Below are 9,094 nucleotides of genomic sequence, written 5' to 3'. Positions count from 1 at the left end.
TTTTCTAAACTGAAGAAATAATGGGAATTACGCTCACCTTCTTCAAGCCATTTAGATCTTGATCTGATAAAGGCTCCTTTTGCTTTGTCTGAGTATAAACAATCTAATTTATCTTGTAATTTAGCAAGGTTCAATTTATCCTCTTCAGTTAAAGTGTAAATTTGTTTATTAGATAACTGTGTAATTTGAGAGATTATATTTTCTTCCTCTAATCTTTTGGATTTCGCATTAAGGCTGCCAACCTTCCTTAAATATTTGCCAATTTCAAATTTTAATAATTCCCAGTTATTTCCATACTTTAAATCTTCTTGAGCTATACACTGTAAAATCTAATTAGTTCCCAGAACTCAAAAAAATTATGGAAACTCGTTGCCTCAAAAAAATTGAGTAAAGCTTAACTAAAAATGACTAAGTTAGGACAACTTATTTATTTTGAGTACTCTGTACAAGCTCATTTGTTCCCAGAACTCAAAAAAATTGGATCAAGTTTACGTAAGATGACCAAGTTAGGGCAACTTACTCATTTTGAGTACACTGTACAGCCTTGTTAGTTTCCAGAACTCAAGAAAATTATGGAAACTCGTTGCCTCAAAAAAACTAAGTAAAGCTTACTTAAGATGACTGTTAGGACAACTTATACATTGCAAGTCTGCAGTATTAACAATAACTTGATATTTCTGACTGTACAATACTAATTGTTTACCTACTGACAAACATGTTAAGTTCAACTAAAGGAAAAAACAATTTGTGGCAACCTGAATATGATTAAAAATAATTAACAACAATTTTTGTAATGATGTTAAAATGAGTCCAACTTTTATTTTCAAACACAACAAAGTATAACAGCCAACATACTGGACACTGTTCTGCTGAACAACAAACAATTATATTGCCATCACTGTTATAATCTTACAATGAAACAAAGTCTCAGATGTAATTATTCTGAAAATAAGTTTAGGCCTACCACAGTTTGTTTTGTACTTACATTACTTATATAATCAAAATAAAATATTTGTTGTTCTGTCACAAGTGCAGTCTCTAATTTAAACAACACATTTGTTTTCCATTTCAACACATGAGCTGGAATGTTGTATTATTTTAAGGATGCTTGTTTCCAGTCCAGGCATTACTGCCTGAATGACTGTCATGGATCGAGGTGATCCAAATGTAGGTGCAGAAGAAAGTCTTTAACTTCCCTTAAGTACAGTGGCAGTGGATGTGGGTTGGAGATGCAATGAGCTTGAACCTGCAGGCGACCATCTTCACTGACCACACCATCTGTGACGGAGGACTCATCTCTCCTGTTGTCCTGCAAGCAAACAATCATGTTTTTGGAACATGAACTTAATTGCTTTCTTAAAACATTTTTTTCTGCATTTGGTATAGAACAGACTCCAATTTAGACAATCTCAGCCCCCCCCCCCCACCGGAGAGGTGACATTCAATGTCCCAATTGTCAGTCTGGATAGCCCTGACCACCACCCAACACACAATAATGTCATGAAAGCATCATTTTAAAAAAGGGCTATGCAAACATGGCCAATAACTTTCATTCTAATGATGTGCAAAATGATTTTGGGCACAAAACAGATTTTGCTGTTAGAAAACTTGCAGACTTCACTATATACAGTGTAGACCCTCTAAACTAAGTTTGGGGGATGTGATCTTTCAAGAAATGCAGACCAAACTGTTGTTGTTTGTTTACTTACACAGCTGTCTTGTAGAATTAACTGTGGTCACCAGCAACAGCATAGTGCAGTCATATCTCAAGTCTAATAACAGAAGACAGGACAAGATCAGTAAAGAAACAACTTCCCCAAACCAAAGCACAAATAAAACAATAAGTAAAACAGGCTGATCTAAAGTATGATTAAAGTTCAGCCTGATTAATATAAATGTCACTGACAGTTGCTATTGGAAAACCAAAATACTTACCACTGAGTTGATGTCTTTCTGTCCAACAGCAGGAGTGCTGGTCCCGAACCTCAAAGACAGTAAGAAGCCAGCAGAGGGAGAAAAAACAGAACATTTTTCAGAAACTGATTTGATCCTTAATGGCTGTGCAATCATTGTAACATAGAGTTTGCTTATGTTGTTAAATAAAGGCTAGATTTGACATTAATAGATGCCACAGATGTTCTAAAGCTGCCACAAAGCATGAAAAAAATGGACGTCTCCGAAAACGTTGGCGCATTTTTGCAAATATGTGATGTCTTGATAAATCGAGCAGATATTTGAAATTTACACAGCTACATTCTCGCCTGAAAATATCTTAAAAGTTTATTTTGTGACCCAGAAAAAGTAATAAGTTTTTCAGCGGCGCTCCTCCGCCATTGCCGCGCTTACAAGCACGCACAGGCTCCGACAACCGTGGCCGACAAATGCGATCCTCCTTTTCCCCAGACTACCCTTTCTGGGTCACAAAAACCTTTAAGATATTTTCAGGCGACAATGTAGCTATGTAATGCTCAAATATCTACTTAATTTATCAAAATATCACATATTTGCAAAAGTGCTTCCACGTTTTCGGAGAGCTCTGTTATCCACCCCCCACATCCCACACCTACCCCACCCCTAACGGCTGCACCTCCCGAAGAATTTTGTCTGGGCTCTTATCTCACTTATTTATTTCAAACAATCAACAGAAAATTTCACCACATAGTTTTATGTAAGGTTTTAAGGCTGTGGTGTTAATTTTTAAGTAACATGAGCCCAGCGGCAGCAGCAACGCTTAGGCTAACACTAACTAGCTAGCAAGATTTTAAACCTGGTGCTAAACTAAGAGAAGCCACAAAATCAGTTTGAATAAGAGTAAACATTTACTCACCAAGTCAGTGTGTCAGGTAAAGATCCACAGCAATGACAACAATAATATCTTGAGCTGACGCTTCTCCAGGTTTGCTCAACATATTCCATAAAAATGCACCGTGAACATGCGGACTGATCCGAGAGGGAGGAGGACGGTAGTCACGTGGCATTTTCAAAACACATCTTTCATCCTTCCGCACTGAGAAGCAAAACTTCCAGCTTACTTAGTTTTTCTAAGTTAAGACAACTCAAATAAATGGAGTTTATCAGCGTTTTTGCATAAAAAGTACTGGTAACTTATTTAAATTGAGTTCTAATAACAAATTGATAAAAATTGAGTTCAGCCTATTTAATATTTTTAATTAAACACAATATTACATTTTACAGTGTAGACCAAAATTTTGAGATCAGATCTTTAAGATCCTTTTTCACATCGTCGTTTTGTAATAATGAGCTGTTGAGTTTCCAGTATGTAAATTTAACAACAGAAGAATTAGATAGAGAAGTTAGATTTATTTTAATATATATGGCTTTATGATCTGTTGCTGGAGAAGGCCATGCACCTACATCTATGCTACTGCTGTCAAAACTCTCCGAAACTAACCAAAAGTCTATCCTTGAATGTCTCGAGTTAGAATTGTTGCACCAAGTAAACATTTTGGACTGAGGATATTTGAATCTCCAAATGTCTGTGAGTTTAAGGCGTACCATAACAGCCTTCAATGTAGTACTAATTCTGTTCGAATGTCCTGGAGGAAATTTATCTAATTCAGCATCCATAATACAGTTAAAGTCTCCACCTAGTAATAATTTTGCATTTGGAAATTTATTTAACCAGCTAGATATTTTTTTTTCCCAATCGTCAAAAATAAATGATCATTTTCTAGCTTCGTGTTAAACCCATATATGTTAGTTACAATTAAGACTAAATCATTATATTTTATGACTTGACATATGTAATGGCCTGCAGAATCACATTCTGTATGTAAAACATCTCCATTATATCTGTTTTTTAGGACTGATACCCCTGCTGATCGTTCAGTTCCATGAGATAACCATATAAAATTTCCCCACTGAGATCGCCAAAAACTAACATCGTTGATAGTAGAGTGAGATTCTTGTAAAAACACAAAGTCAGATTTAAGTTTAAGTGCTTTCTTCCATTTGCGCAACATCTCTAAAATTAGAAATATCCTGTCTCAGAGTGATGCTGAAAAACTAGTTCATGCATTTATTACTTCCAGGCTGGACTACTGTAATTCACTATTATCAGGAAGTCCTAAAAACTCGCTGAGAAGCCTTCAGCTAATCCAAAATGCTGCAGCAAGAGTCCTGACAGGGACTAGAAAGAGAGACATATTTCTCCTGTTTTGGCTTCCTTCATTGGCTTCCTGTTAAATCCAGAATTGAATTCAAAATCCTGCTCCTCACATACAAGGTCTTAAATAATCAGGCCCCATCTTATCTTAATGACCTTGTAGTACCATATCACCCTATTAGAGCACTTCGCTCTTGCACTGCAGGCCTACTTGTTGTTCCTAGAGTATTTAAAAGTAGAATGGGAGGCAGAGCCTTCAGTTTTCAGGCCCCTCTTCTGTGGAACCAACTTCCAGTTTGGATTCGGGAGACAGACACTATCTCTACTTTCAAGATTAGGCTTAAAACTTTCCTTTTGCTAAAGCATATAGTTAGGGCTGGACCAGGTGACCCTGAATCCTCCCTTAGTTATGCTGCAATAGACGTAGGCTGCGGGGATTCCCATGATGCATTGAGTTTTTCCCTTCCAGTCACCTTTCTCACTCACTATGTGCTAATAGACCTCTCTGCATCGAATCATATCTGTTATTAATCTCTGTCTCTCTTCCACAGCATGTCTTTCATCCTGTTTTCCTTCTTTCACCCCAACCGGTCGCAGCAGATGGCCGCCTCCCTGAGCCTGGTTCTGCCGGAGGTTTCTTCCTGTTAAAGGGAGTTTTTCCTTCCCACTGTCGCCAAAGTGCTTGCTCATAGGGGTCATATGATTGTTGGGTTTTCTCTGTATTTATTATTGTGCTATCTACTGTACAATATAAAGCGCCTTGAGGCGACTTTTGTTGTGATTTGGCGCTATATAAATAAAATTGAATTGAATTGAATTGAAGTTGCTTTGCATAAAGAAAAGTGGCTTTACGTTTTAAGTTGTTACGAAGACCCCTAGCATTAATAGAAACAAAAAACAAAGAACACAAATTGACAAAGAAAAGATATGTATTGAAATGTAAATTGAAGTTAAACTTTTTAACCTAACACTGAGATCAGCACTAGAATATGAAAACGTTCACAGAATACAGTATATATATAAATAAACTTTAGACGCCTAATAAAAGCGTAACAACAAAAAAGTGTTATATCTATTTAACAGTAAGTTTGTTTTTTGTTAACATCAAAGAGCAAATTAAACAACCAAACATGACACCTACAGATATCAGGCACATCAATATAAAGAACAACTTGTAAACAAACCTGAGAAGAACTGAGGGTCAGGGAATATTGAAGAGTTTATGTGTGAATTTCAGCACCATTTACAAAGCCTCGACCTCCAACAAAGTAAGCAGATTTCCCTTCTTCACGCGCCTTCTTTATAATGGGCCACAGCTTCAGTCTGTTTTCTTTGTCCTCTCTCGTCAGGTCTTCAGTGAACCGCAGATGATTATTTTGAAGGAAAGTATTGTTCTTGGCAGCTTTCCACACCGCATCACGAATTCTCCTTGAGATGAACCGGATGATGATCCCTCTGGGTCTCGGGTCATTTTGTTTTGGTTTCCCCACTCGGTGAGCGATGTCTAAGACCTCTGGAAGCTTTTCCTTTTCTGCAGGCAGAATCGTTTGGCACATCTCAATCGCCTTTGCGCGCACATCTTCTTTCTCCAACTCCGGTACCCCATAGTCTCAGGTTCCAACGGCGGTTGTAGCGTTCAACTTCAGAGATGCGTTCATCACATTTCTGTGTAAGCCTTTCGTTTTTCTCAACCCTCTTCTCAATGACCATAATCTTATCACTTATGTCCTTTAAATCCGTACGAACTGTTCCTACCATTTCTTCAATGGCGTCACTTCTGGTGTTGATCAGATTAATCAAAGTGTTGACCGCATCAGCTTTCAGGAAGTCGCCATCAGAGTGACTGGTAGACAGTGTTGGTTTTTTTAGCCACTGGAGGCTTGGAAGGCGTAACTGGTAGAGGTGGAAATTCTTCTTCAACCATCTGCTGACACTCCATTTCTTTCATGTAGCTATGGTCGCTAGCTAGCATGCTAGTTGCATGTGGTTTGCCGGAGTTACTCAGCCTTTTCTGAGCAGATTTCGACATGCTGTTGTTATTAAATTTGGTTTCAGATTTAGCAGGTTTAGTGCGCCGATCTTCAAAAAAGTCTTGAAAGCTAGAAAGACGTCAAATAGGTGCTATAAAACTGCTTTATATCTTTCTAGTGCTGAGAGCTCGAAAAAACACTCCTCTTCACGCCGCCATCTAGCTCTAAAAATGATATTGTTTGGCTTTTTTCAGTGTTTTATTTGTTCATGAATAAATCGGTTTGGCTGAGATTAAAGAGATTAGATTAGATAAAATAAAACTTTATTAATCCCCTGGGTAGTTTTCACACAGCTGAATAAACGTTAAACAGAAGTGTGAGACGGTTGAGAATTTACGCCAGTGTCCTGTTATATTTTAGATAGCAAGGAGCAGACGGCCGAGTTTATTAAACTCCACCGAGACAGCGGTGACGCAAATCAGAAGGCTAGACCGTCCCATTTCACAGCCTCGCACTTCCGGCCGTCTCGGTCTTTGAAGATCATTTCAATACGCATGATCTGAGCATGCGCGGAATGATACGGAGCGCTTCTTTGATCTTCTCAAAGGAGAGACTGTGACGTGATGCTCGATGTCACCGTCACAGTTTCGACGTGGCAGTGACGTCACCATCTCTGCCATATGAGTCCATAAATAGAGGTGCTATAACACAGTTTGGTACGTCTTCAGAAACAGCGAGTTGTCTTTGACAAAGATAATACTTTCATACAATTCATACAAAGTTTTTTTTCTTTCGACACTGTGCTTTTATACTATTAAAGAAATGTCGGAGGAAACATTAAATAATTCACCTAAGGACGGAGATAATACAGAGGAATTACATTTTATGCGACAGATGGCGTTTCTCACTGAGGAGCTGGCCAAGGTTACAAGTAAGTCGGGTGAATTACAGAAAGAGCACAGGACTCTCAGGGAAACTATACAGGATCTTGAGACTAGTCGCTTGGAGCAACTGCAGCAGTTGCAAAGAGAGAAAGAGAGATTAGTTCAGCATGTGGAGTTTCTCCGGCAGCAAAATAGAACGGATCTTACTAGGATCGACAACCTTAGAAGGGAGTTTAAAGAACGAAAGACTCCTGTCACAGAACCACCTACTGACGAGTCTCAGACTAGTGGTTGGTGGCGTGCTGGTGCCAAAGTCGCACTTACAGTAGGTCTTGTCACAGCAGCAGTTGTTGTTCCTGCAGCTTGCTGGGCCGTCGCAAATATTTTCCGATGAAGTGAATGTCCGTCCTCTGTGGGATTATCCTTATTATCCATTCCAGCCCTACTGTAGTTGTGGATGTGGACCGGGTGCCTTTTGAAAACAGTAATAATGTTTTCCAGCCACGGTCCACAATCTGTGCTCTCCTTTATGTTCAATTTTATTTTGCCCTCACCTCCCAACCAGTAATGACAGAAGACTGCCCCTCCCTGAGCCTGGTTCTGTCACAGGTTTCTTCCTGTTAAAAGGGAGTTTTTCCTGTCCACTGTTGCTCACAGGGGATCACTTGATTGTTGGGATTGAATTTTTGGATTGAATTTAATTGCCTTAAACTGAAATTCAAAAATTCAAGTGAGGGGTTGACCAGGGCTCGCAAAATCGCTAGCCCGACGTCCCGGGGCTAGCGATTTCTCCAGTCGGGCTACCAAAATCCATCTCAGCCCAGCCCATCGGCCCGTCGGGCAGGGCTGAGATACAATTTGGTGGGTTCTGATAGTAGAGAGCACAAAATTGGTTAGCTGGATTGTTTTTTTTTATTTGTAGTTTTTGTGGTGCTCCATACTTGAAAAACTACAAATATAAACAATGTGGTTGGTGGCTAATCAAAATAAAGAAAAATAATATTTAAAAAAAAACATCCACTACTGCTCTGTGTGTTTACTTCAATGAAGACTTGTATTTATTGTGATAGAAAAATATAAATTGTCTAAAATATTTGAGTGTTTTTAAATTAGCACTGCATGAGTTTAACTGTGGCACAGACGGCTGTCAATCCTGGTGAGTGAGAGTTCAACCTCCAAACTGAATCCAGTGTGTTACTCACAGAATCACAGATTTACTCACATTTACTGATTGTTCTGTAGGGTCTTTACAATTTTCAGCCCCTTCAGGTGACTGTTGTCTTCTGACTCCATCTTTAGGGTTTAGTTAGATTAAATATTTAACCAGTTAATTTAAGAATGAAAGACACATTTATCACAAAGGCACTCTTATAATGTAGATTAAATGTGTGTTGACATAACATCTAGATGTATGATTAGAAAGAGAGAAATGTTGTAATGACATGAACAAAGTGCAGTATTCCAAGATGGCATCAGAGTTTTAACACCTTTTATACTCATGTTTTTATAATTATGTTAAGTGTAAAAGCTCAAAGATAATGACATAGATGCATCTGTTTCTGTTATTATCACAATAATCACAACATAAAATGATTATTGTGACATTTTTTCTGTGCTGTATTAAGGTTACCAGAGTCAGCTGGGGATTCATGAACATCATCAGTGATGTTTTTCCACAGCGGGCTCATCAGTACCTGGTGACAGAAGGTCAATCCAGCTCGGACTTGAGGCTGTTCAAGAATCGGCTCCGCTTGATCTGGTTCCACCTCTATCACAGGCAGAGAAACACAGGGTGAGATCGCCTCCTGCCAGTCATCACGCTATAACTGTTTCTAGAATCGATTCGATTCAGATTCACAAGGTCCCGAATCGATCGATTTGATCAGGGAGAGGATGGACAGACTGATTTCACTTCTTGAAAGATCAGTTCCAAAATCAGTTATGCATTAAGAAATGTATTTATTTGAATATTTTGTGACATTGTTATGTGTTGCATTAGTTTAAAAGTGTTTTGTTATTAATAAATTGATTACAACAAACACTAACTGTCACTGAACTCATCTTATTTTCAGGTATTTTTAACATCTATGAACATAATGGTCACTTTGAACAAT

The sequence above is a fragment of the Oreochromis aureus genome, linkage group 10, assembly GCF_013358895.1.
Source record: "Oreochromis aureus strain Israel breed Guangdong linkage group 10, ZZ_aureus, whole genome shotgun sequence".
NCBI lineage: Eukaryota > Metazoa > Chordata > Actinopteri > Cichliformes > Cichlidae > Oreochromis > Oreochromis aureus.
Note: the sequence above shows the minus strand (reverse complement) of the source record.